Source organism: Schistocerca gregaria, unplaced genomic scaffold, assembly GCF_023897955.1.
Source record: "Schistocerca gregaria isolate iqSchGreg1 unplaced genomic scaffold, iqSchGreg1.2 ptg001279l, whole genome shotgun sequence".
NCBI classification, from domain to species: domain Eukaryota; kingdom Metazoa; phylum Arthropoda; class Insecta; order Orthoptera; family Acrididae; genus Schistocerca; species Schistocerca gregaria.
The window spans coordinates 22,425-43,689 of NW_026062591.1; the positions used below are offsets into that span (position 1 = coordinate 22,425).

The following is a 21,265-nucleotide window of genomic DNA, read 5'->3' on the forward strand; positions in this document are numbered from 1 at the left end:
TACGAAATCCACTGCCGAGCTGCGCGTTGGCAACTAACAAAATGCCGACCGTGCCAGGATCAGAAGCTGGAATCTTCCGATCCGTTGTCAGACGCGTTATCCCTTGCGCCATAGGGCCACGGACTGTGTCTCGTTCTACGAGACAAGTGCACCTCTCTAAGAAACGTGTTCTTCAGGGCTCTGCAAGCTCCCAAGGAAGGCACTTCTCGTCCAGCGGCGTGGTCGCGGTGCGCTTGCAGAGCTTGGACCTTGCCACATATCTGCGCCCGCTGTTCGACAGGTAGCAGGAGGCAAGGCGCGCGTTTTTCTGCGTTTTTTCGTTGACTAGAGGCAGTTGATGTGCATGTAAGCGTAGCATATGAAACACGAATAGCACGAAGCATTCGTAGTTAGGTGCCAAAGTCGCAGTGTGGCCGCAGGTGGCGATCGTATGTATTTGTGGCCACCACTGGTTTGCAGCAAAGTGAATATGGCTAATTGAGAGCGTTTGGCTGTAGCCCCAGTGGCGCAATTGGTTAGCGCACGGTACTTATAAGGCAGTAGCCGTGAGCAATGCCGGGGTTGTAATTCGAGCCTCACCTGGGGCATACTTTTATGTCGTAACAGCTGACAGCATCTGGAGGCTAGATTTCAGATGTATCAGCTACGCCAACAAGTTTAATGTGCATTATATGCGGTAGGTGCGTCTTCCTCGGTAGTATAGTGGTTAGTATCCCCGCCTGTCACGCGGGAGACCGGGGTTCGATTCCCCGCCGGGGAGGCGCGACTTTTATCTCACAAATCTGCTCGAGTGTTGCGCGTGTGGGGTGGAAGAGCATTAACTTTGCCATTAACTTGCTGCAAAATGCTACATCGTAGGAAGTAGTTCTCGCATTCCTCACACTTTCTAATTATGGGGTTCGCTGTTAATGCCGACTCTCCACGCGTAGTAATCGATCTCGACACAATCAGCAAAAGATATAATTTTAGCAGAGCGTGGTTTCGATCCACGGACCTCTGGGTTATGGGCCCAGCACGCTTCCACTGCGCCACTCTGCTGTGTGGGGGTGTTCTAGCTCTTCGTCACATCACGTGGGACACTTGGACAGTGTTGTCTGCGTGGCTTTCACACGCGTACATTTAATTGCGCAACATCTCCTACAGCTCTCAGCTTGACTTGTCTCGACTTTGCTCGACTGACGCTACGCTGACGCTTGCAGGCAGCGGCATTTACCACCATCACCTCGACATGCAGCTGCGAGATGCACAGGAATAACACTGCACTCCTCGATGCGGCGACATACGAAATCCACTGCCGAGCTGCGCGTTGGCAACTAACAAAATGCCGACCGTGCCAGGATCAGAAGCTGGAATCTTCCGATCCGTTGTCAGACGCGTTATCCCTTGCTCCATAGGGCCACGGACTGTGTCTCGTTCTACGAGACAAGTGCACCTCTCTAAGAAACGTGTTCTTCAGGGCTCTGCAAGCTCCCAAGGAAGGCACTTCTCGTCCAGCGGCGTGGTCGCGGTGCGCTTGCAGAGCTTGGACCTTGCCACATATCTGCGCCCGCTGTTCGACAGGTAGCAGGAGGCAAGGCGCGCGTTTTTCTGCGTTTTTTCGTTGACTAGAGGCAGTTGATGTGCATGTAAGCGTAGCATATGAAACACGAATAGCACGAAGCATTCGTAGTTAGGTGCCAAAGTCGCAGTGTGGCCGCAGGTGGCGATCGTATGTATTTGTGGCCACCACTGGTTTGCAGCAAAGTGAATATGGCTAATTGAGAGCGTTTGGCTGTAGCCCCAGTGGCGCAATTGGTTAGCGCACGGTACTTATAAGGCAGTAGCCGTGAGCAATGCCGGGGTTGTAATTCGAGCCTCACCTGGGGCATACTTTTATGTCGTAACAGCTGACAGCATCTGGAGGCTAGATTTCAGATGTATCAGCTACGCCAACAAGTTTAATGTGCATTATATGCGGTAGGTGCGTCTTCCTCGGTAGTATAGTGGTTAGTATCCCCGCCTGTCACGCGGGAGACCGGGGTTCGATTCCCCGCCGGGGAGGCGCGACTTTTATCTCACAAATCTGCTCGAGTGTTGCGCGTGTGGGGTGGAAGAGCATTAACTTTGCCATTAACTTGCTGCAAAATGCTACATCGTAGGAAGTAGTTCTCGCATTCCTCACACTTTCTAATTATGGGGTTCGCTGTTAATGCCGACTCTCCACGCGTAGTAATCGATCTCGACACAATCAGCAAAAGATATAATTTTAGCAGAGCGTGGTTTCGATCCACGGACCTCTGGGTTATGGGCCCAGCACGCTTCCACTGCGCCACTCTGCTGTGTGGGGGTGTTCTAGCTCTTCGTCACATCACGTGGGACACTTGGACAGTGTTGTCTGCGTGGCTTTCACACGCGTACATTTAATTGCGCAACATCTCCTACAGCTCTCAGCTTGACTTGTCTCGACTTTGCTCGACTGACGCTACGCTGACGCTTGCAGGCAGCGGCATTTACCACCATCACCTCGACATGCAGCTGCGAGATGCACAGGAATAACACTGCACTCCTCGATGCGGCGACATACGAAATCCACTGCCGAGCTGCGCGTTGGCAACTAACAAAATGCCGACCGTGCCAGGATCAGAAGCTGGAATCTTCCGATCCGTTGTCAGACGCGTTATCCCTTGCGCCATAGGGCCACGGACTGTGTCTCGTTCTACGAGACAAGTGCACCTCTCTAAGAAACGTGTTCTTCAGGGCTCTGCAAGCTCCCAAGGAAGGCACTTCTCGTCCAGCGGCGTGGTCGCGGTGCGCTTGCAGAGCTTGGACCTTGCCACATATCTGCGCCCGCTGTTCGACAGGTAGCAGGAGGCAAGGCGCGCGTTTTTCTGCGTTTTTTCGTTGACTAGAGGCAGTTGATGTGCATGTAAGCGTAGCATATGAAACACGAATAGCACGAAGCATTCGTAGTTAGGTGCCAAAGTCGCAGTGTGGCCGCAGGTGGCGATCGTATGTATTTGTGGCCACCACTGGTTTGCAGCAAAGTGAATATGGCTAATTGAGAGCGTTTGGCTGTAGCCCCAGTGGCGCAATTGGTTAGCGCACGGTACTTATAAGGCAGTAGCCGTGAGCAATGCCGGGGTTGTAATTCGAGCCTCACCTGGGGCATACTTTTATGTCGTAACAGCTGACAGCATCTGGAGGCTAGATTTCAGATGTATCAGCTACGCCAACAAGTTTAATGTGCATTATATGCGGTAGGTGCGTCTTCCTCGGTAGTATAGTGGTTAGTATCCCCGCCTGTCACGCGGGAGACCGGGGTTCGATTCCCCGCCGGGGAGGCGCGACTTTTATCTCACAAATCTGCTCGAGTGTTGCGCGTGTGGGGTGGAAGAGCATTAACTTTGCCATTAACTTGCTGCAAAATGCTACATCGTAGGAAGTAGTTCTCGCATTCCTCACACTTTCTAATTATGGGGTTCGCTGTTAATGCCGACTCTCCACGCGTAGTAATCGATCTCGACACAATCAGCAAAAGATATAATTTTAGCAGAGCGTGGTTTCGATCCACGGACCTCTGGGTTATGGGCCCAGCACGCTTCCACTGCGCCACTCTGCTGTGTGGGGGTGTTCTAGCTCTTCGTCACATCACGTGGGACACTTGGACAGTGTTGTCTGCGTGGCTTTCACACGCGTACATTTAATTGCGCAACATCTCCTACAGCTCTCAGCTTGACTTGTCTCGACTTTGCTCGACTGACGCTACGCTGACGCTTGCAGGCAGCGGCATTTACCACCATCACCTCGACATGCAGCTGCGAGATGCACAGGAATAACACTGCACTCCTCGATGCGGCGACATACGAAATCCACTGCCGAGCTGCGCGTTGGCAACTAACAAAATGCCGACCGTGCCAGGATCAGAAGCTGGAATCTTCCGATCCGTTGTCAGACGCGTTATCCCTTGCGCCATAGGGCCACGGACTGTGTCTCGTTCTACGAGACAAGTGCACCTCTCTAAGAAACGTGTTCTTCAGGGCTCTGCAAGCTCCCAAGGAAGGCACTTCTCGTCCAGCGGCGTGGTCGCGGTGCGCTTGCAGAGCTTGGACCTTGCCACATATCTGCGCCCGCTGTTCGACAGGTAGCAGGAGGCAAGGCGCGCGTTTTTCTGCGTTTTTTCGTTGACTAGAGGCAGTTGATGTGCATGTAAGCGTAGCATATGAAACACGAATAGCACGAAGCATTCGTAGTTAGGTGCCAAAGTCGCAGTGTGGCCGCAGGTGGCGATCGTATGTATTTGTGGCCACCACTGGTTTGCAGCAAAGTGAATATGGCTAATTGAGAGCGTTTGGCTGTAGCCCCAGTGGCGCAATTGGTTAGCGCACGGTACTTATAAGGCAGTAGCCGTGAGCAATGCCGGGGTTGTAATTCGAGCCTCACCTGGGGCATACTTTTATGTCGTAACAGCTGACAGCATCTGGAGGCTAGATTTCAGATGTATCAGCTACGCCAACAAGTTTAATGTGCATTATATGCGGTAGGTGCGTCTTCCTCGGTAGTATAGTGGTTAGTATCCCCGCCTGTCACGCGGGAGACCGGGGTTCGATTCCCCGCCGGGGAGGCGCGACTTTTATCTCACAAATCTGCTCGAGTGTTGCGCGTGTGGGGTGGAAGAGCATTAACTTTGCCATTAACTTGCTGCAAAATGCTACATCGTAGGAAGTAGTTCTCGCATTCCTCACACTTTCTAATTATGGGGTTCGCTGTTAATGCCGACTCTCCACGCGTAGTAATCGATCTCGACACAATCAGCAAAAGATATAATTTTAGCAGAGCGTGGTTTCGATCCACGGACCTCTGGGTTATGGGCCCAGCACGCTTCCACTGCGCCACTCTGCTGTGTGGGGGTGTTCTAGCTCTTCGTCACATCACGTGGGACACTTGGACAGTGTTGTCTGCGTGGCTTTCACACGCGTACATTTAATTGCGCAACATCTCCTACAGCTCTCAGCTTGACTTGTCTCGACTTTGCTCGACTGACGCTACGCTGACGCTTGCAGGCAGCGGCATTTACCACCATCACCTCGACATGCAGCTGCGAGATGCACAGGAATAACACTGCACTCCTCGATGCGGCGACATACGAAATCCACTGCCGAGCTGCGCGTTGGCAACTAACAAAATGCCGACCGTGCCAGGATCAGAAGCTGGAATCTTCCGATCCGTTGTCAGACGCGTTATCCCTTGCGCCATAGGGCCACGGACTGTGTCTCGTTCTACGAGACAAGTGCACCTCTCTAAGAAACGTGTTCTTCAGGGCTCTGCAAGCTCCCAAGGAAGGCACTTCTCGTCCAGCGGCGTGGTCGCGGTGCGCTTGCAGAGCTTGGACCTTGCCACATATCTGCGCCCGCTGTTCGACAGGTAGCAGGAGGCAAGGCGCGCGTTTTTCTGCGTTTTTTCGTTGACTAGAGGCAGTTGATGTGCATGTAAGCGTAGCATATGAAACACGAATAGCACGAAGCATTCGTAGTTAGGTGCCAAAGTCGCAGTGTGGCCGCAGGTGGCGATCGTATGTATTTGTGGCCACCACTGGTTTGCAGCAAAGTGAATATGGCTAATTGAGAGCGTTTGGCTGTAGCCCCAGTGGCGCAATTGGTTAGCGCACGGTACTTATAAGGCAGTAGCCGTGAGCAATGCCGGGGTTGTAATTCGAGCCTCACCTGGGGCATACTTTTATGTCGTAACAGCTGACAGCATCTGGAGGCTAGATTTCAGATGTATCAGCTACGCCAACAAGTTTAATGTGCATTATATGCGGTAGGTGCGTCTTCCTCGGTAGTATAGTGGTTAGTATCCCCGCCTGTCACGCGGGAGACCGGGGTTCGATTCCCCGCCGGGGAGGCGCGACTTTTATCTCACAAATCTGCTCGAGTGTTGCGCGTGTGGGGTGGAAGAGCATTAACTTTGCCATTAACTTGCTGCAAAATGCTACATCGTAGGAAGTAGTTCTCGCATTCCTCACACTTTCTAATTATGGGGTTCGCTGTTAATGCCGACTCTCCACGCGTAGTAATCGATCTCGACACAATCAGCAAAAGATATAATTTTAGCAGAGCGTGGTTTCGATCCACGGACCTCTGGGTTATGGGCCCAGCACGCTTCCACTGCGCCACTCTGCTGTGTGGGGGTGTTCTAGCTCTTCGTCACATCACGTGGGACACTTGGACAGTGTTGTCTGCGTGGCTTTCACACGCGTACATTTAATTGCGCAACATCTCCTACAGCTCTCAGCTTGACTTGTCTCGACTTTGCTCGACTGACGCTACGCTGACGCTTGCAGGCAGCGGCATTTACCACCATCACCTCGACATGCAGCTGCGAGATGCACAGGAATAACACTGCACTCCTCGATGCGGCGACATACGAAATCCACTGCCGAGCTGCGCGTTGGCAACTAACAAAATGCCGACCGTGCCAGGATCAGAAGCTGGAATCTTCCGATCCGTTGTCAGACGCGTTATCCCTTGCGCCATAGGGCCACGGACTGTGTCTCGTTCTACGAGACAAGTGCACCTCTCTAAGAAACGTGTTCTTCAGGGCTCTGCAAGCTCCCAAGGAAGGCACTTCTCGTCCAGCGGCGTGGTCGCGGTGCGCTTGCAGAGCTTGGACCTTGCCACATATCTGCGCCCGCTGTTCGACAGGTAGCAGGAGGCAAGGCGCGCGTTTTTCTGCGTTTTTTCGTTGACTAGAGGCAGTTGATGTGCATGTAAGCGTAGCATATGAAACACGAATAGCACGAAGCATTCGTAGTTAGGTGCCAAAGTCGCAGTGTGGCCGCAGGTGGCGATCGTATGTATTTGTGGCCACCACTGGTTTGCAGCAAAGTGAATATGGCTAATTGAGAGCGTTTGGCTGTAGCCCCAGTGGCGCAATTGGTTAGCGCACGGTACTTATAAGGCAGTAGCCGTGAGCAATGCCGGGGTTGTAATTCGAGCCTCACCTGGGGCATACTTTTATGTCGTAACAGCTGACAGCATCTGGAGGCTAGATTTCAGATGTATCAGCTACGCCAACAAGTTTAATGTGCATTATATGCGGTAGGTGCGTCTTCCTCGGTAGTATAGTGGTTAGTATCCCCGCCTGTCACGCGGGAGACCGGGGTTCGATTCCCCGCCGGGGAGGCGCGACTTTTATCTCACAAATCTGCTCGAGTGTTGCGCGTGTGGGGTGGAAGAGCATTAACTTTGCCATTAACTTGCTGCAAAATGCTACATCGTAGGAAGTAGTTCTCGCATTCCTCACACTTTCTAATTATGGGGTTCGCTGTTAATGCCGACTCTCCACGCGTAGTAATCGATCTCGACACAATCAGCAAAAGATATAATTTTAGCAGAGCGTGGTTTCGATCCACGGACCTCTGGGTTATGGGCCCAGCACGCTTCCACTGCGCCACTCTGCTGTGTGGGGGTGTTCTAGCTCTTCGTCACATCACGTGGGACACTTGGACAGTGTTGTCTGCGTGGCTTTCACACGCGTACATTTAATTGCGCAACATCTCCTACAGCTCTCAGCTTGACTTGTCTCGACTTTGCTCGACTGACGCTACGCTGACGCTTGCAGGCAGCGGCATTTACCACCATCACCTCGACATGCAGCTGCGAGATGCACAGGAATAACACTGCACTCCTCGATGCGGCGACATACGAAATCCACTGCCGAGCTGCGCGTTGGCAACTAACAAAATGCCGACCGTGCCAGGATCAGAAGCTGGAATCTTCCGATCCGTTGTCAGACGCGTTATCCCTTGCGCCATAGGGCCACGGACTGTGTCTCGTTCTACGAGACAAGTGCACCTCTCTAAGAAACGTGTTCTTCAGGGCTCTGCAAGCTCCCGAGGAAGGCACTTCTCGTCCAGCGGCGTGGTCGCGGTGCGCTTGCAGAGCTTGGACCTTGCCACATATCTGCGCCCGCTGTTCGACAGGTAGCAGGAGGCAAGGCGCGCGTTTTTCTGCGTTTTTTCGTTGACTAGAGGCAGTTGATGTGCATGTAAGCGTAGCATATGAAACACGAATAGCACGAAGCATTCGTAGTTAGGTGCCAAAGTCGCAGTGTGGCCGCAGGTGGCGATCGTATGTATTTGTGGCCACCACTGGTTTGCAGCAAAGTGAATATGGCTAATTGAGAGCGTTTGGCTGTAGCCCCAGTGGCGCAATTGGTTAGCGCACGGTACTTATAAGGCAGTAGCCGTGAGCAATGCCGGGGTTGTAATTCGAGCCTCACCTGGGGCATACTTTTATGTCGTAACAGCTGACAGCATCTGGAGGCTAGATTTCAGATGTATCAGCTACGCCAACAAGTTTAATGTGCATGATATGCGGTAGGTGCGTCTTCCTCGGTAGTATAGTGGTTAGTATCCCCGCCTGTCACGCGGGAGACCGGGGTTCGATTCCCCGCCGGGGAGGCGCGACTTTTATCTCACAAATCTGCTCGAGTGTTGCGCGTGTGGGGTGGAAGAGCATTAACTTTGCCATTAACTTGCTGCAAAATGCTACATCGTAGGAAGTAGTTCTCGCATTCCTCACACTTTCTAATTATGGGGTTCGCTGTTAATGCCGACTCTCCACGCGTAGTAATCGATCTCGACACAATCAGCAAAAGATATAATTTTAGCAGAGCGTGGTTTCGATCCACGGACCTCTGGGTTATGGGCCCAGCACGCTTCCACTGCGCCACTCTGCTGTGTGGGGGTGTTCTAGCTCTTCGTCACATCACGTGGGACACTTGGACAGTGTTGTCTGCGTGGCTTTCACACGCGTACATTTAATTGCGCAACATCTCCTACAGCTCTCAGCTTGACTTGTCTCGACTTTGCTCGACTGACGCTACGCTGACGCTTGCAGGCAGCGGCATTTACCACCATCACCTCGACATGCAGCTGCGAGATGCACAGGAATAACACTGCACTCCTCGATGCGGCGACATACGAAATCCACTGCCGAGCTGCGCGTTGGCAACTAACAAAATGCCGACCGTGCCAGGATCAGAAGCTGGAATCTTCCGATCCGTTGTCAGACGCGTTATCCCTTGCGCCATAGGGCCACGGACTGTGTCTCGTTCTACGAGACAAGTGCACCTCTCTAAGAAACGTGTTCTTCAGGGCTCTGCAAGCTCCCGAGGAAGGCACTTCTCGTCCAGCGGCGTGGTCGCGGTGCGCTTGCAGAGCTTGGACCTTGCCACATATCTGCGCCCGCTGTTCGACAGGTAGCAGGAGGCAAGGCGCGCGTTTTTCTGCGTTTTTTCGTTGACTAGAGGCAGTTGATGTGCATGTAAGCGTAGCATATGAAACACGAATAGCACGAAGCATTCGTAGTTAGGTGCCAAAGTCGCAGTGTGGCCGCAGGTGGCGATCGTATGTATTTGTGGCCACCACTGGTTTGCAGCAAAGTGAATATGGCTAATTGAGAGCGTTTGGCTGTAGCCCCAGTGGCGCAATTGGTTAGCGCACGGTACTTATAAGGCAGTAGCCGTGAGCAATGCCGGGGTTGTAATTCGAGCCTCACCTGGGGCATACTTTTATGTCGTAACAGCTGACAGCATCTGGAGGCTAGATTTCAGATGTATCAGCTACGCCAACAAGTTTAATGTGCATTATATGCGGTAGGTGCGTCTTCCTCGGTAGTATAGTGGTTAGTATCCCCGCCTGTCACGCGGGAGACCGGGGTTCGATTCCCCGCCGGGGAGGCGCGACTTTTATCTCACAAATCTGCTCGAGTGTTGCGCGTGTGGGGTGGAAGAGCATTAACTTTGCCATTAACTTGCTGCAAAATGCTACATCGTAGGAAGTAGTTCTCGCATTCCTCACACTTTCTAATTATGGGGTTCGCTGTTAATGCCGACTCTCCACGCGTAGTAATCGATCTCGACACAATCAGCAAAAGATATAATTTTAGCAGAGCGTGGTTTCGATCCACGGACCTCTGGGTTATGGGCCCAGCACGCTTCCACTGCGCCACTCTGCTGTGTGGGGGTGTTCTAGCTCTTCGTCACATCACGTGGGACACTTGGACAGTGTTGTCTGCGTGGCTTTCACACGCGTACATTTAATTGCGCAACATCTCCTACAGCTCTCAGCTTGACTTGTCTCGACTTTGCTCGACTGACGCTACGCTGACGCTTGCAGGCAGCGGCATTTACCACCATCACCTCGACATGCAGCTGCGAGATGCACAGGAATAACACTGCACTCCTCGATGCGGCGACATACGAAATCCACTGCCGAGCTGCGCGTTGGCAACTAACAAAATGCCGACCGTGCCAGGATCAGAAGCTGGAATCTTCCGATCCGTTGTCAGACGCGTTATCCCTTGCGCCATAGGGCCACGGACTGTGTCTCGTTCTACGAGACAAGTGCACCTCTCTAAGAAACGTGTTCTTCAGGGCTCTGCAAGCTCCCAAGGAAGGCACTTCTCGTCCAGCGGCGTGGTCGCGGTGCGCTTGCAGAGCTTGGACCTTGCCACATATCTGCGCCCGCTGTTCGACAGGTAGCAGGAGGCAAGGCGCGCGTTTTTCTGCGTTTTTTCGTTGACTAGAGGCAGTTGATGTGCATGTAAGCGTAGCATATGAAACACGAATAGCACGAAGCATTCGTAGTTAGGTGCCAAAGTCGCAGTGTGGCCGCAGGTGGCGATCGTATGTATTTGTGGCCACCACTGGTTTGCAGCAAAGTGAATATGGCTAATTGAGAGCGTTTGGCTGTAGCCCCAGTGGCGCAATTGGTTAGCGCACGGTACTTATAAGGCAGTAGCCGTGAGCAATGCCGGGGTTGTAATTCGAGCCTCACCTGGGGCATACTTTTATGTCGTAACAGCTGACAGCATCTGGAGGCTAGATTTCAGATGTATCAGCTACGCCAACAAGTTTAATGTGCATTATATGCGGTAGGTGCGTCTTCCTCGGTAGTATAGTGGTTAGTATCCCCGCCTGTCACGCGGGAGACCGGGGTTCGATTCCCCGCCGGGGAGGCGCGACTTTTATCTCACAAATCTGCTCGAGTGTTGCGCGTGTGGGGTGGAAGAGCATTAACTTTGCCATTAACTTGCTGCAAAATGCTACATCGTAGGAAGTAGTTCTCGCATTCCTCACACTTTCTAATTATGGGGTTCGCTGTTAATGCCGACTCTCCACGCGTAGTAATCGATCTCGACACAATCAGCAAAAGATATAATTTTAGCAGAGCGTGGTTTCGATCCACGGACCTCTGGGTTATGGGCCCAGCACGCTTCCACTGCGCCACTCTGCTGTGTGGGGGTGTTCTAGCTCTTCGTCACATCACGTGGGACACTTGGACAGTGTTGTCTGCGTGGCTTTCACACGCGTACATTTAATTGCGCAACATCTCCTACAGCTCTCAGCTTGACTTGTCTCGACTTTGCTCGACTGACGCTACGCTGACGCTTGCAGGCAGCGGCATTTACCACCATCACCTCGACATGCAGCTGCGAGATGCACAGGAATAACACTGCACTCCTCGATGCGGCGACATACGAAATCCACTGCCGAGCTGCGCGTTGGCAACTAACAAAATGCCGACCGTGCCAGGATCAGAAGCTGGAATCTTCCGATCCGTTGTCAGACGCGTTATCCCTTGCGCCATAGGGCCACGGACTGTGTCTCGTTCTACGAGACAAGTGCACCTCTCTAAGAAACGTGTTCTTCAGGGCTCTGCAAGCTCCCGAGGAAGGCACTTCTCGTCCAGCGGCGTGGTCGCGGTGCGCTTGCAGAGCTTGGACCTTGCCACATATCTGCGCCCGCTGTTCGACAGGTAGCAGGAGGCAAGGCGCGCGTTTTTCTGCGTTTTTTCGTTGACTAGAGGCAGTTGATGTGCATGTAAGCGTAGCATATGAAACACGAATAGCACGAAGCATTCGTAGTTAGGTGCCAAAGTCGCAGTGTGGCCGCAGGTGGCGATCGTATGTATTTGTGGCCACCACTGGTTTGCAGCAAAGTGAATATGGCTAATTGAGAGCGTTTGGCTGTAGCCCCAGTGGCGCAATTGGTTAGCGCACGGTACTTATAAGGCAGTAGCCGTGAGCAATGCCGGGGTTGTAATTCGAGCCTCACCTGGGGCATACTTTTATGTCGTAACAGCTGACAGCATCTGGAGGCTAGATTTCAGATGTATCAGCTACGCCAACAAGTTTAATGTGCATTATATGCGGTAGGTGCGTCTTCCTCGGTAGTATAGTGGTTAGTATCCCCGCCTGTCACGCGGGAGACCGGGGTTCGATTCCCCGCCGGGGAGGCGCGACTTTTATCTCACAAATCTGCTCGAGTGTTGCGCGTGTGGGGTGGAAGAGCATTAACTTTGCCATTAACTTGCTGCAAAATGCTACATCGTAGGAAGTAGTTCTCGCATTCCTCACACTTTCTAATTATGGGGTTCGCTGTTAATGCCGACTCTCCACGCGTAGTAATCGATCTCGACACAATCAGCAAAAGATATAATTTTAGCAGAGCGTGGTTTCGATCCACGGACCTCTGGGTTATGGGCCCAGCACGCTTCCACTGCGCCACTCTGCTGTGTGGGGGTGTTCTAGCTCTTCGTCACATCACGTGGGACACTTGGACAGTGTTGTCTGCGTGGCTTTCACACGCGTACATTTAATTGCGCAACATCTCCTACAGCTCTCAGCTTGACTTGTCTCGACTTTGCTCGACTGACGCTACGCTGACGCTTGCAGGCAGCGGCATTTACCACCATCACCTCGACATGCAGCTGCGAGATGCACAGGAATAACACTGCACTCCTCGATGCGGCGACATACGAAATCCACTGCCGAGCTGCGCGTTGGCAACTAACAAAATGCCGACCGTGCCAGGATCAGAAGCTGGAATCTTCCGATCCGTTGTCAGACGCGTTATCCCTTGCGCCATAGGGCCACGGACTGTGTCTCGTTCTACGAGACAAGTGCACCTCTCTAAGAAACGTGTTCTTCAGGGCTCTGCAAGCTCCCGAGGAAGGCACTTCTCGTCCAGCGGCGTGGTCGCGGTGCGCTTGCAGAGCTTGGACCTTGCCACATATCTGCGCCCGCTGTTCGACAGGTAGCAGGAGGCAAGGCGCGCGTTTTTCTGCGTTTTTTCGTTGACTAGAGGCAGTTGATGTGCATGTAAGCGTAGCATATGAAACACGAATAGCACGAAGCATTCGTAGTTAGGTGCCAAAGTCGCAGTGTGGCCGCAGGTGGCGATCGTATGTATTTGTGGCCACCACTGGTTTGCAGCAAAGTGAATATGGCTAATTGAGAGCGTTTGGCTGTAGCCCCAGTGGCGCAATTGGTTAGCGCACGGTACTTATAAGGCAGTAGCCGTGAGCAATGCCGGGGTTGTAATTCGAGCCTCACCTGGGGCATACTTTTATGTCGTAACAGCTGACAGCATCTGGAGGCTAGATTTCAGATGTATCAGCTACGCCAACAAGTTTAATGTGCATGATATGCGGTAGGTGCGTCTTCCTCGGTAGTATAGTGGTTAGTATCCCCGCCTGTCACGCGGGAGACCGGGGTTCGATTCCCCGCCGGGGAGGCGCGACTTTTATCTCACAAATCTGCTCGAGTGTTGCGCGTGTGGGGTGGAAGAGCATTAACTTTGCCATTAACTTGCTGCAAAATGCTACATCGTAGGAAGTAGTTCTCGCATTCCTCACACTTTCTAATTATGGGGTTCGCTGTTAATGCCGACTCTCCACGCGTAGTAATCGATCTCGACACAATCAGCAAAAGATATAATTTTAGCAGAGCGTGGTTTCGATCCACGGACCTCTGGGTTATGGGCCCAGCACGCTTCCACTGCGCCACTCTGCTGTGTGGGGGTGTTCTAGCTCTTCGTCACATCACGTGGGACACTTGGACAGTGTTGTCTGTGTGGCTTTCACACGCGTACATTTAATTGCGCAACATCTCCTACAGCTCTCAGCTTGACTTGTCTCGACTTTGCTCGACTGACGCTACGCTGACGCTTGCAGGCAGCGGCATTTACCACCATCACCTCGACATGCAGCTGCGAGATGCACAGGAATAACACTGCACTCCTCGATGCGGCGACATACGAAATCCACTGCCGAGCTGCGCGTTGGCAACTAACAAAATGCCGACCGTGCCAGGATCAGAAGCTGGAATCTTCCGATCCGTTGTCAGACGCGTTATCCCTTGCGCCATAGGGCCACGGACTGTGTCTCGTTCTACGAGACAAGTGCACCTCTCTAAGAAACGTGTTCTTCAGGGCTCTGCAAGCTCCCGAGGAAGGCACTTCTCGTCCAGCGGCGTGGTCGCGGTGCGCTTGCAGAGCTTGGACCTTGCCACATATCTGCGCCCGCTGTTCGACAGGTAGCAGGAGGCAAGGCGCGCGTTTTTCTGCGTTTTTTCGTTGACTAGAGGCAGTTGATGTGCATGTAAGCGTAGCATATGAAACACGAATAGCACGAAGCATTCGTAGTTAGGTGCCAAAGTCGCAGTGTGGCCGCAGGTGGCGATCGTATGTATTTGTGGCCACCACTGGTTTGCAGCAAAGTGAATATGGCTAATTGAGAGCGTTTGGCTGTAGCCCCAGTGGCGCAATTGGTTAGCGCACGGTACTTATAAGGCAGTAGCCGTGAGCAATGCCGGGGTTGTAATTCGAGCCTCACCTGGGGCATACTTTTATGTCGTAACAGCTGACAGCATCTGGAGGCTAGATTTCAGATGTATCAGCTACGCCAACAAGTTTAATGTGCATTATATGCGGTAGGTGCGTCTTCCTCGGTAGTATAGTGGTTAGTATCCCCGCCTGTCACGCGGGAGACCGGGGTTCGATTCCCCGCCGGGGAGGCGCGACTTTTATCTCACAAATCTGCTCGAGTGTTGCGCGTGTGGGGTGGAAGAGCATTAACTTTGCCATTAACTTGCTGCAAAATGCTACATCGTAGGAAGTAGTTCTCGCATTCCTCACACTTTCTAATTATGGGGTTCGCTGTTAATGCCGACTCTCCACGCGTAGTAATCGATCTCGACACAATCAGCAAAAGATATAATTTTAGCAGAGCGTGGTTTCGATCCACGGACCTCTGGGTTATGGGCCCAGCACGCTTCCACTGCGCCACTCTGCTGTGTGGGGGTGTTCTAGCTCTTCGTCACATCACGTGGGACACTTGGACAGTGTTGTCTGCGTGGCTTTCACACGCGTACATTTAATTGCGCAACATCTCCTACAGCTCTCAGCTTGACTTGTCTCGACTTTGCTCGACTGACGCTACGCTGACGCTTGCAGGCAGCGGCATTTACCACCATCACCTCGACATGCAGCTGCGAGATGCACAGGAATAACACTGCACTCCTCGATGCGGCGACATACGAAATCCACTGCCGAGCTGCGCGTTGGCAACTAACAAAATGCCGACCGTGCCAGGATCAGAAGCTGGAATCTTCCGATCCGTTGTCAGACGCGTTATCCCTTGCGCCATAGGGCCACGGACTGTGTCTCGTTCTACGAGACAAGTGCACCTCTCTAAGAAACGTGTTCTTCAGGGCTCTGCAAGCTCCCAAGGAAGGCACTTCTCGTCCAGCGGCGTGGTCGCGGTGCGCTTGCAGAGCTTGGACCTTGCCACATATCTGCGCCCGCTGTTCGACAGGTAGCAGGAGGCAAGGCGCGCGTTTTTCTGCGTTTTTTCGTTGACTAGAGGCAGTTGATGTGCATGTAAGCGTAGCATATGAAACACGAATAGCACGAAGCATTCGTAGTTAGGTGCCAAAGTCGCAGTGTGGCCGCAGGTGGCGATCGTATGTATTTGTGGCCACCACTGGTTTGCAGCAAAGTGAATATGGCTAATTGAGAGCGTTTGGCTGTAGCCCCAGTGGCGCAATTGGTTAGCGCACGGTACTTATAAGGCAGTAGCCGTGAGCAATGCCGGGGTTGTAATTCGAGCCTCACCTGGGGCATACTTTTATGTCGTAACAGCTGACAGCATCTGGAGGCTAGATTTCAGATGTATCAGCTACGCCAACAAGTTTAATGTGCATTATATGCGGTAGGTGCGTCTTCCTCGGTAGTATAGTGGTTAGTATCCCCGCCTGTCACGCGGGAGACCGGGGTTCGATTCCCCGCCGGGGAGGCGCGACTTTTATCTCACAAATCTGCTCGAGTGTTGCGCGTGTGGGGTGGAAGAGCATTAACTTTGCCATTAACTTGCTGCAAAATGCTACATCGTAGGAAGTAGTTCTCGCATTCCTCACACTTTCTAATTATGGGGTTCGCTGTTAATGCCGACTCTCCACGCGTAGTAATCGATCTCGACACAATCAGCAAAAGATATAATTTTAGCAGAGCGTGGTTTCGATCCACGGACCTCTGGGTTATGGGCCCAGCACGCTTCCACTGCGCCACTCTGCTGTGTGGGGGTGTTCTAGCTCTTCGTCACATCACGTGGGACACTTGGACAGTGTTGTCTGCGTGGCTTTCACACGCGTACATTTAATTGCGCAACATCTCCTACAGCTCTCAGCTTGACTTGTCTCGACTTTGCTCGACTGACGCTACGCTGACGCTTCCAGGCAGCGGCATTTACCACCATCACCTCGACATGCAGCTGCGAGATGCACAGGAATAACACTGCACTCCTCGATGCGGCGACATACGAAATCCACTGCCGAGCTGCGCGTTGGCAACTAACAAAATGCCGACCGTGCCAGGATCAGAAGCTGGAATCTTCCGATCCGTTGTCAGACGCGTTATCCCTTGCGCCATAGGGCCACGGACTGTGTCTCGTTCTACGAGACAAGTGCACCTCTCTAAGAAACGTGTTCTTCAGGGCTCTGCAAGCTCCCAAGGAAGGCACTTCTCGTCCAGCGGCGTGGTCGCGGTGCGCTTGCAGAGCTTGGACCTTGCCACATATCTGCGCCCGCTGTTCGACAGGTAGCAGGAGGCAAGGCGCGCGTTTTTCTGCGTTTTTTCGTTGACTAGAGGCAGTTGATGTGCATGTAAGCGTAGCATATGAAACACGAATAGCACGAAGCATTCGTAGTTAGGTGCCAAAGTCGCAGTGTGGCCGCAGGTGGCGATCGTATGTATTTGTGGCCACCACTGGTTTGCAGCAAAGTGAATATGGCTAATTGAGAGCGTTTGGCTGTAGCCCCAGTGGCGCAATTGGTTAGCGCACGGTACTTATAAGGCAGTAGCCGTGAGCAATGCCGGGGTTGTAATTCGAGCCTCACCTGGGGCATACTTTTATGTCGTAACAGCTGACAGCATCTGGAGGCTAGATTTCAGATGTATCAGCTACGCCAACAAGTTTAATGTGCATTATATGCGGTAGGTGCGTCTTCCTCGGTAGTATAGTGGTTAGTATCCCCGCCTGTCACGCGGGAGACCGGGGTTCGATTCCCCGCCGGGGAGGCGCGACTTTTATCTCACAAATCTGCTCGAGTGTTGCGCGTGTGGGGTGGAAGAGCATTAACTTTGCCATTAACTTGCTGCAAAATGCTACATCGTAGGAAGTAGTTCTCGCATTCCTCACACTTTCTAATTATGGGGTTCGCTGTTAATGCCGACTCTCCACGCGTAGTAATCGATCTCGACACAATCAGCAAAAGATATAATTTTAGCAGAGCGTGGTTTCGATCCACGGACCTCTGGGTTATGGGCCCAGCACGCTTCCACTGCGCCACTCTGCTGTGTGGGGGTGTTCTAGCTCTTCGTCACATCACGTGGGACACTTGGACAGTGTTGTCTGCGTGGCTTTCACACGCGTACATTTAATTGCGCAACATCTCCTACAGCTCTCAGCTTGACTTGTCTCGACTTTGCTCGACTGACGCTACGCTGACGCTTGCAGGCAGCGGCATTTACCACCATCACCTCGACATGCAGCTGCGAGATGCACAGGAATAACACTGCACTCCTCGATGCGGCGACATACGAAATCCACTGCCGAGCTGCGCGTTGGCAACTAACAAAATGCCGACCGTGCCAGGATCAGAAGCTGGAATCTTCCGATCCGTTGTCAGACGCGTTATCCCTTGCGCCATAGGGCCACGGACTGTGTCTCGTTCTACGAGACAAGTGCACCTCTCTAAGAAACGTGTTCTTCAGGGCTCTGCAAGCTCCCAAGGAAGGCACTTCTCGTCCAGCGGCGTGGTCGCGGTGCGCTTGCAGAGCTTGGACCTTGCCACATATCTGCGCCCGCTGTTCGACAGGTAGCAGGAGGCAAGGCGCGCGTTTTTCTGCGTTTTTTCGTTGACTAGAGGCAGTTGATGTGCATGTAAGCGTAGCATATGAAACACGAATAGCACGAAGCATTCGTAGTTAGGTGCCAAAGTCGCAGTGTGGCCGCAGGTGGCGATCGTATGTATTTGTGGCCACCACTGGTTTGCAGCAAAGTGAATATGGCTAATTGAGAGCGTTTGGCTGTAGCCCCAGTGGCGCAATTGGTTAGCGCACGGTACTTATAAGGCAGTAGCCGTGAGCAATGCCGGGGTTGTAATTCGAGCCTCACCTGGGGCATACCTTTAAGTCGTAACAGCTGACAGCATCTGGAGGCTAGATTTCAGATGTATCAGCTACGCCAACAAGTTTAATGTGCATTATATGCGGTAGGTGCGTCTTCCTCGGTAGTATAGTGGTTAGTATCCCCGCCTGTCACGCGGGAGACCGGGGTTCGATTCCCCGCCGGGGAGGCGCGACTTTTATCTCACAAATCTGCTCGAGTGTTGCGCGTGTGGGGTGGAAGAGCATTAACTTTGCCATTAACTTGCTGCAAAATGCTACATCGTAGGAAGTAGTTCTCGCATTCCTCACACTTTCTAATTATGGGGTTCGCTGTTAATGCCGACTCTCCACGCGTAGTAATCGATCTCGACACAATCAGCAAAAGATATAATTTTAGCAGAGCGTGGTTTCGATCCACGGACCTCTGGGTTATGGGCCCAGCACGCTTCCACTGCGCCACTCTGCTGTGTGGGGGTGTTCTAGCTCTTCGTCACATCACGTGGGACACTTGGACAGTGTTGTCTGCGTGGCTTTCACACGCGTACATTTAATTGCGCAACATCTCCTACAGCTCTCAGCTTGACTTGTCTCGACTTTGCTCGACTGACGCTACGCTGACGCTTGCAGGCAGCGGCATTTACCACCATCACCTCGACATGCAGCTGCGAGATGCACAGGAATAACACTGCACTCCTCGATGCGGCGACATACGAAATCCACTGCCGAGCTGCGCGTTGGCAACTAACAAAATGCCGACCGTGCCAGGATCAGAAGCTGGAATCTTCCGATCCGTTGTCAGACGCGTTATCCCTTGCGCCATAGGGCCACGGACTGTGTCTCGTTCTACGAGACAAGTGCACCTCTCTAAGAAACGTGTTCTTCAGGGCTCTGCAAGCTCCCAAGGAAGGCACTTCTCGTCCAGCGGCGTGGTCGCGGTGCGCTTGCAGAGCTTGGACCTTGCCACATATCTGCGCCCGCTGTTCGACAGGTAGCAGGAGGCAAGGCGCGCGTTTTTCTGCGTTTTTTCGTTGACTAGAGGCAGTTGATGTGCATGTAAGCGTAGCATATGAAACACGAATAGCACGAAGCATTCGTAGTTAGGTGCCAAAGTCGCAGTGTGGCCGCAGGTGGCGATCGTATGTATTTGTGGCCACCACTGGTTTGCAGCAAAGTGAATATGGCTAATTGAGAGCGTTTGGCTGTAGCCCCAGTGGCGCAATTGGTTAGCGCACGGTACTTATAAGGCAGTAGCCGTGAGCAATGCCGGGGTTGTAATTCGAGCCTCACCTGGGGCATACCTTTAAGTCGTAACAGCTGACAGCATCTGGAGGCTAGATTTCAGATGTATCAGCTACGCCAACAAGTTTAATGTGCATTATATGCGGTAGGTGCGTCTTCCTCGGTAGTATAGTGGTTAGTATCCCCGCCTGTCACGCGGGAGACCGGGGTTCGATTCCCCGCCGGGGAGGCGCGACTTTTATCTCACAAATCTGCTCGAGTGTTGCGCGTGTGGGGTGGAAGAGCATTAACTTTGCCATTAACTTGCTGCAAAATGCTACATCGTAGGAAGTAGTTCTCGCATTCCTCACACTTTCTAATTATGGGGTTCGCTGTTAATGCCGACTCTCCACGCGTAGTAATCGATCTCGACACAATCAGCAAAAGATATAATTTTAGCAGAGCGTGGTTTCGATCCACGGACCTCTGGGTTATGGGCCCAGCACGCTTCCACTGCGCCACTCTGCTGTGTGGGGGTGTTCTAGCTCTTCGTCACATCACGTGGGACACTTGGACAGTGTTGTCTGCGTGGCTTTCACACGCGTACATTTAATTGCGCAACATCTCCTACAGCTCTCAGCTTGACTTGTCTCGACTTTGCTCGACTGACGCTACGCTGACGCTTGCAGGCAGCGGCATTTACCACCATCACCTCGACATGCAGCTGCGAGATGCACAGGAATAACACTGCACTCCTCGATGCGGCGACATACGAAATCCACTGCCGAGCTGCGCGTTGGCAACTAACAAAATGCCGACCGTGCCAGGATCAGAAGCTGGAATCTTCCGATCCGTTGTCAGACGCGTTATCCCTTGCGCCATAGGGCCACGGACTGTGTCTCGTTCTACGAGACAAGTGCACCTCTCTAAGAAACGTGTTCTTCAGGGCTCTGCAAGCTCCCAAGGAAGGCACTTCTCGTCCAGCGGCGTGGTCGCGGTGCGCTTGCAGAGCTTGGACCTTGCCACATATCTGCGCCCGCTGTTCGACAGGTAGCAGGAGGCAAGGCGCGCGTTTTTCTGCGTTTTTTCGTTGACTAGAGGCAGTTGATGTGCATGTAAGCGTAGCATATGAAACACGAATAGCACGAAGCATTCGTAGTTAGGTGCCAAAGTCGCAGTGTGGCCGCAGGTGGCGATCGTATGTATTTGTGGCCACCACTGGTTTGCAGCAAAGTGAATATGGCTAATTGAGAGCGTTTGGCTGTAGCCCCAGTGGCGCAATTGGTTAGCGCACGGTACTTATAAGGCAGTAGCCGTGAGCAATGCCGGGGTTGTAATTCGAGCCTCACCTGGGGCATACCTTTAAGTCGTAACAGCTGACAGCATCTGGAGGCTAGATTTCAGATGTATCAGCTACGCCAACAAGTTTAATGTGCATTATATGCGGTAGGTGCGTCTTCCTCGGTAGTATAGTGGTTAGTATCCCCGCCTGTCACGCGGGAGACCGGGGTTCGATTCCCCGCCGGGGAGGCGCGACTTTTATCTCACAAATCTG

At 52.7% G+C, this 21,265-nt stretch overlaps 33 non-coding genes across 33 annotated transcripts; 17 read left to right on the plus strand and 16 right to left on the minus strand.

Moving 5' to 3' along the window:
* The first annotated feature begins 688 nt into the window (after positions 1-688).
* On the plus strand, positions 689-760 carry Trnad-guc (transfer RNA aspartic acid (anticodon GUC)). Its single transcript has one exon. It is a non-coding gene; the product is annotated as a tRNA-Asp (tRNA).
* Positions 761-966: 206 nt separating this feature from the next.
* Positions 967-1,038, minus strand: Trnam-cau (transfer RNA methionine (anticodon CAU)). Its single transcript has one exon. It is a non-coding gene; the product is annotated as a tRNA-Met (tRNA).
* A 930-nt stretch (positions 1,039-1,968) lies between these two features.
* Trnad-guc (transfer RNA aspartic acid (anticodon GUC)) lies at positions 1,969-2,040 on the plus strand. The gene has a single exon. It is a non-coding gene; the product is annotated as a tRNA-Asp (tRNA).
* Positions 2,041-2,246: 206 nt separating this feature from the next.
* Positions 2,247-2,318, minus strand: Trnam-cau (transfer RNA methionine (anticodon CAU)). The gene has a single exon. It is a non-coding gene; the product is annotated as a tRNA-Met (tRNA).
* Positions 2,319-3,248: 930 nt separating this feature from the next.
* Trnad-guc (transfer RNA aspartic acid (anticodon GUC)) lies at positions 3,249-3,320 on the plus strand. Its single transcript has one exon. It is a non-coding gene; the product is annotated as a tRNA-Asp (tRNA).
* Positions 3,321-3,526: 206 nt separating this feature from the next.
* On the minus strand, positions 3,527-3,598 carry Trnam-cau (transfer RNA methionine (anticodon CAU)). Its single transcript has one exon. It is a non-coding gene; the product is annotated as a tRNA-Met (tRNA).
* A 930-nt stretch (positions 3,599-4,528) lies between these two features.
* On the plus strand, positions 4,529-4,600 carry Trnad-guc (transfer RNA aspartic acid (anticodon GUC)). Its single transcript has one exon. It is a non-coding gene; the product is annotated as a tRNA-Asp (tRNA).
* A 206-nt stretch (positions 4,601-4,806) lies between these two features.
* On the minus strand, positions 4,807-4,878 carry Trnam-cau (transfer RNA methionine (anticodon CAU)). The gene has a single exon. It is a non-coding gene; the product is annotated as a tRNA-Met (tRNA).
* A 930-nt stretch (positions 4,879-5,808) lies between these two features.
* On the plus strand, positions 5,809-5,880 carry Trnad-guc (transfer RNA aspartic acid (anticodon GUC)). Its single transcript has one exon. It is a non-coding gene; the product is annotated as a tRNA-Asp (tRNA).
* A 206-nt stretch (positions 5,881-6,086) lies between these two features.
* On the minus strand, positions 6,087-6,158 carry Trnam-cau (transfer RNA methionine (anticodon CAU)). The gene has a single exon. It is a non-coding gene; the product is annotated as a tRNA-Met (tRNA).
* A 930-nt stretch (positions 6,159-7,088) lies between these two features.
* Positions 7,089-7,160, plus strand: Trnad-guc (transfer RNA aspartic acid (anticodon GUC)). The gene has a single exon. It is a non-coding gene; the product is annotated as a tRNA-Asp (tRNA).
* A 206-nt stretch (positions 7,161-7,366) lies between these two features.
* Trnam-cau (transfer RNA methionine (anticodon CAU)) lies at positions 7,367-7,438 on the minus strand. Its single transcript has one exon. It is a non-coding gene; the product is annotated as a tRNA-Met (tRNA).
* A 930-nt stretch (positions 7,439-8,368) lies between these two features.
* Positions 8,369-8,440, plus strand: Trnad-guc (transfer RNA aspartic acid (anticodon GUC)). Its single transcript has one exon. It is a non-coding gene; the product is annotated as a tRNA-Asp (tRNA).
* A 206-nt stretch (positions 8,441-8,646) lies between these two features.
* On the minus strand, positions 8,647-8,718 carry Trnam-cau (transfer RNA methionine (anticodon CAU)). Its single transcript has one exon. It is a non-coding gene; the product is annotated as a tRNA-Met (tRNA).
* A 930-nt stretch (positions 8,719-9,648) lies between these two features.
* On the plus strand, positions 9,649-9,720 carry Trnad-guc (transfer RNA aspartic acid (anticodon GUC)). The gene has a single exon. It is a non-coding gene; the product is annotated as a tRNA-Asp (tRNA).
* A 206-nt stretch (positions 9,721-9,926) lies between these two features.
* Positions 9,927-9,998, minus strand: Trnam-cau (transfer RNA methionine (anticodon CAU)). The gene has a single exon. It is a non-coding gene; the product is annotated as a tRNA-Met (tRNA).
* A 930-nt stretch (positions 9,999-10,928) lies between these two features.
* Trnad-guc (transfer RNA aspartic acid (anticodon GUC)) lies at positions 10,929-11,000 on the plus strand. Its single transcript has one exon. It is a non-coding gene; the product is annotated as a tRNA-Asp (tRNA).
* Positions 11,001-11,206: 206 nt separating this feature from the next.
* Positions 11,207-11,278, minus strand: Trnam-cau (transfer RNA methionine (anticodon CAU)). The gene has a single exon. It is a non-coding gene; the product is annotated as a tRNA-Met (tRNA).
* A 930-nt stretch (positions 11,279-12,208) lies between these two features.
* On the plus strand, positions 12,209-12,280 carry Trnad-guc (transfer RNA aspartic acid (anticodon GUC)). The gene has a single exon. It is a non-coding gene; the product is annotated as a tRNA-Asp (tRNA).
* Positions 12,281-12,486: 206 nt separating this feature from the next.
* Trnam-cau (transfer RNA methionine (anticodon CAU)) lies at positions 12,487-12,558 on the minus strand. The gene has a single exon. It is a non-coding gene; the product is annotated as a tRNA-Met (tRNA).
* A 930-nt stretch (positions 12,559-13,488) lies between these two features.
* On the plus strand, positions 13,489-13,560 carry Trnad-guc (transfer RNA aspartic acid (anticodon GUC)). Its single transcript has one exon. It is a non-coding gene; the product is annotated as a tRNA-Asp (tRNA).
* A 206-nt stretch (positions 13,561-13,766) lies between these two features.
* Trnam-cau (transfer RNA methionine (anticodon CAU)) lies at positions 13,767-13,838 on the minus strand. The gene has a single exon. It is a non-coding gene; the product is annotated as a tRNA-Met (tRNA).
* Positions 13,839-14,768: 930 nt separating this feature from the next.
* On the plus strand, positions 14,769-14,840 carry Trnad-guc (transfer RNA aspartic acid (anticodon GUC)). The gene has a single exon. It is a non-coding gene; the product is annotated as a tRNA-Asp (tRNA).
* Positions 14,841-15,046: 206 nt separating this feature from the next.
* Positions 15,047-15,118, minus strand: Trnam-cau (transfer RNA methionine (anticodon CAU)). The gene has a single exon. It is a non-coding gene; the product is annotated as a tRNA-Met (tRNA).
* Positions 15,119-16,048: 930 nt separating this feature from the next.
* On the plus strand, positions 16,049-16,120 carry Trnad-guc (transfer RNA aspartic acid (anticodon GUC)). Its single transcript has one exon. It is a non-coding gene; the product is annotated as a tRNA-Asp (tRNA).
* A 206-nt stretch (positions 16,121-16,326) lies between these two features.
* Trnam-cau (transfer RNA methionine (anticodon CAU)) lies at positions 16,327-16,398 on the minus strand. The gene has a single exon. It is a non-coding gene; the product is annotated as a tRNA-Met (tRNA).
* A 930-nt stretch (positions 16,399-17,328) lies between these two features.
* On the plus strand, positions 17,329-17,400 carry Trnad-guc (transfer RNA aspartic acid (anticodon GUC)). Its single transcript has one exon. It is a non-coding gene; the product is annotated as a tRNA-Asp (tRNA).
* A 206-nt stretch (positions 17,401-17,606) lies between these two features.
* Positions 17,607-17,678, minus strand: Trnam-cau (transfer RNA methionine (anticodon CAU)). The gene has a single exon. It is a non-coding gene; the product is annotated as a tRNA-Met (tRNA).
* A 930-nt stretch (positions 17,679-18,608) lies between these two features.
* Positions 18,609-18,680, plus strand: Trnad-guc (transfer RNA aspartic acid (anticodon GUC)). Its single transcript has one exon. It is a non-coding gene; the product is annotated as a tRNA-Asp (tRNA).
* Positions 18,681-18,886: 206 nt separating this feature from the next.
* Trnam-cau (transfer RNA methionine (anticodon CAU)) lies at positions 18,887-18,958 on the minus strand. Its single transcript has one exon. It is a non-coding gene; the product is annotated as a tRNA-Met (tRNA).
* Positions 18,959-19,888: 930 nt separating this feature from the next.
* On the plus strand, positions 19,889-19,960 carry Trnad-guc (transfer RNA aspartic acid (anticodon GUC)). Its single transcript has one exon. It is a non-coding gene; the product is annotated as a tRNA-Asp (tRNA).
* A 206-nt stretch (positions 19,961-20,166) lies between these two features.
* Trnam-cau (transfer RNA methionine (anticodon CAU)) lies at positions 20,167-20,238 on the minus strand. The gene has a single exon. It is a non-coding gene; the product is annotated as a tRNA-Met (tRNA).
* Positions 20,239-21,168: 930 nt separating this feature from the next.
* Trnad-guc (transfer RNA aspartic acid (anticodon GUC)) lies at positions 21,169-21,240 on the plus strand. The gene has a single exon. It is a non-coding gene; the product is annotated as a tRNA-Asp (tRNA).
* The last annotated feature ends 25 nt before the right edge of the window (positions 21,241-21,265 follow it).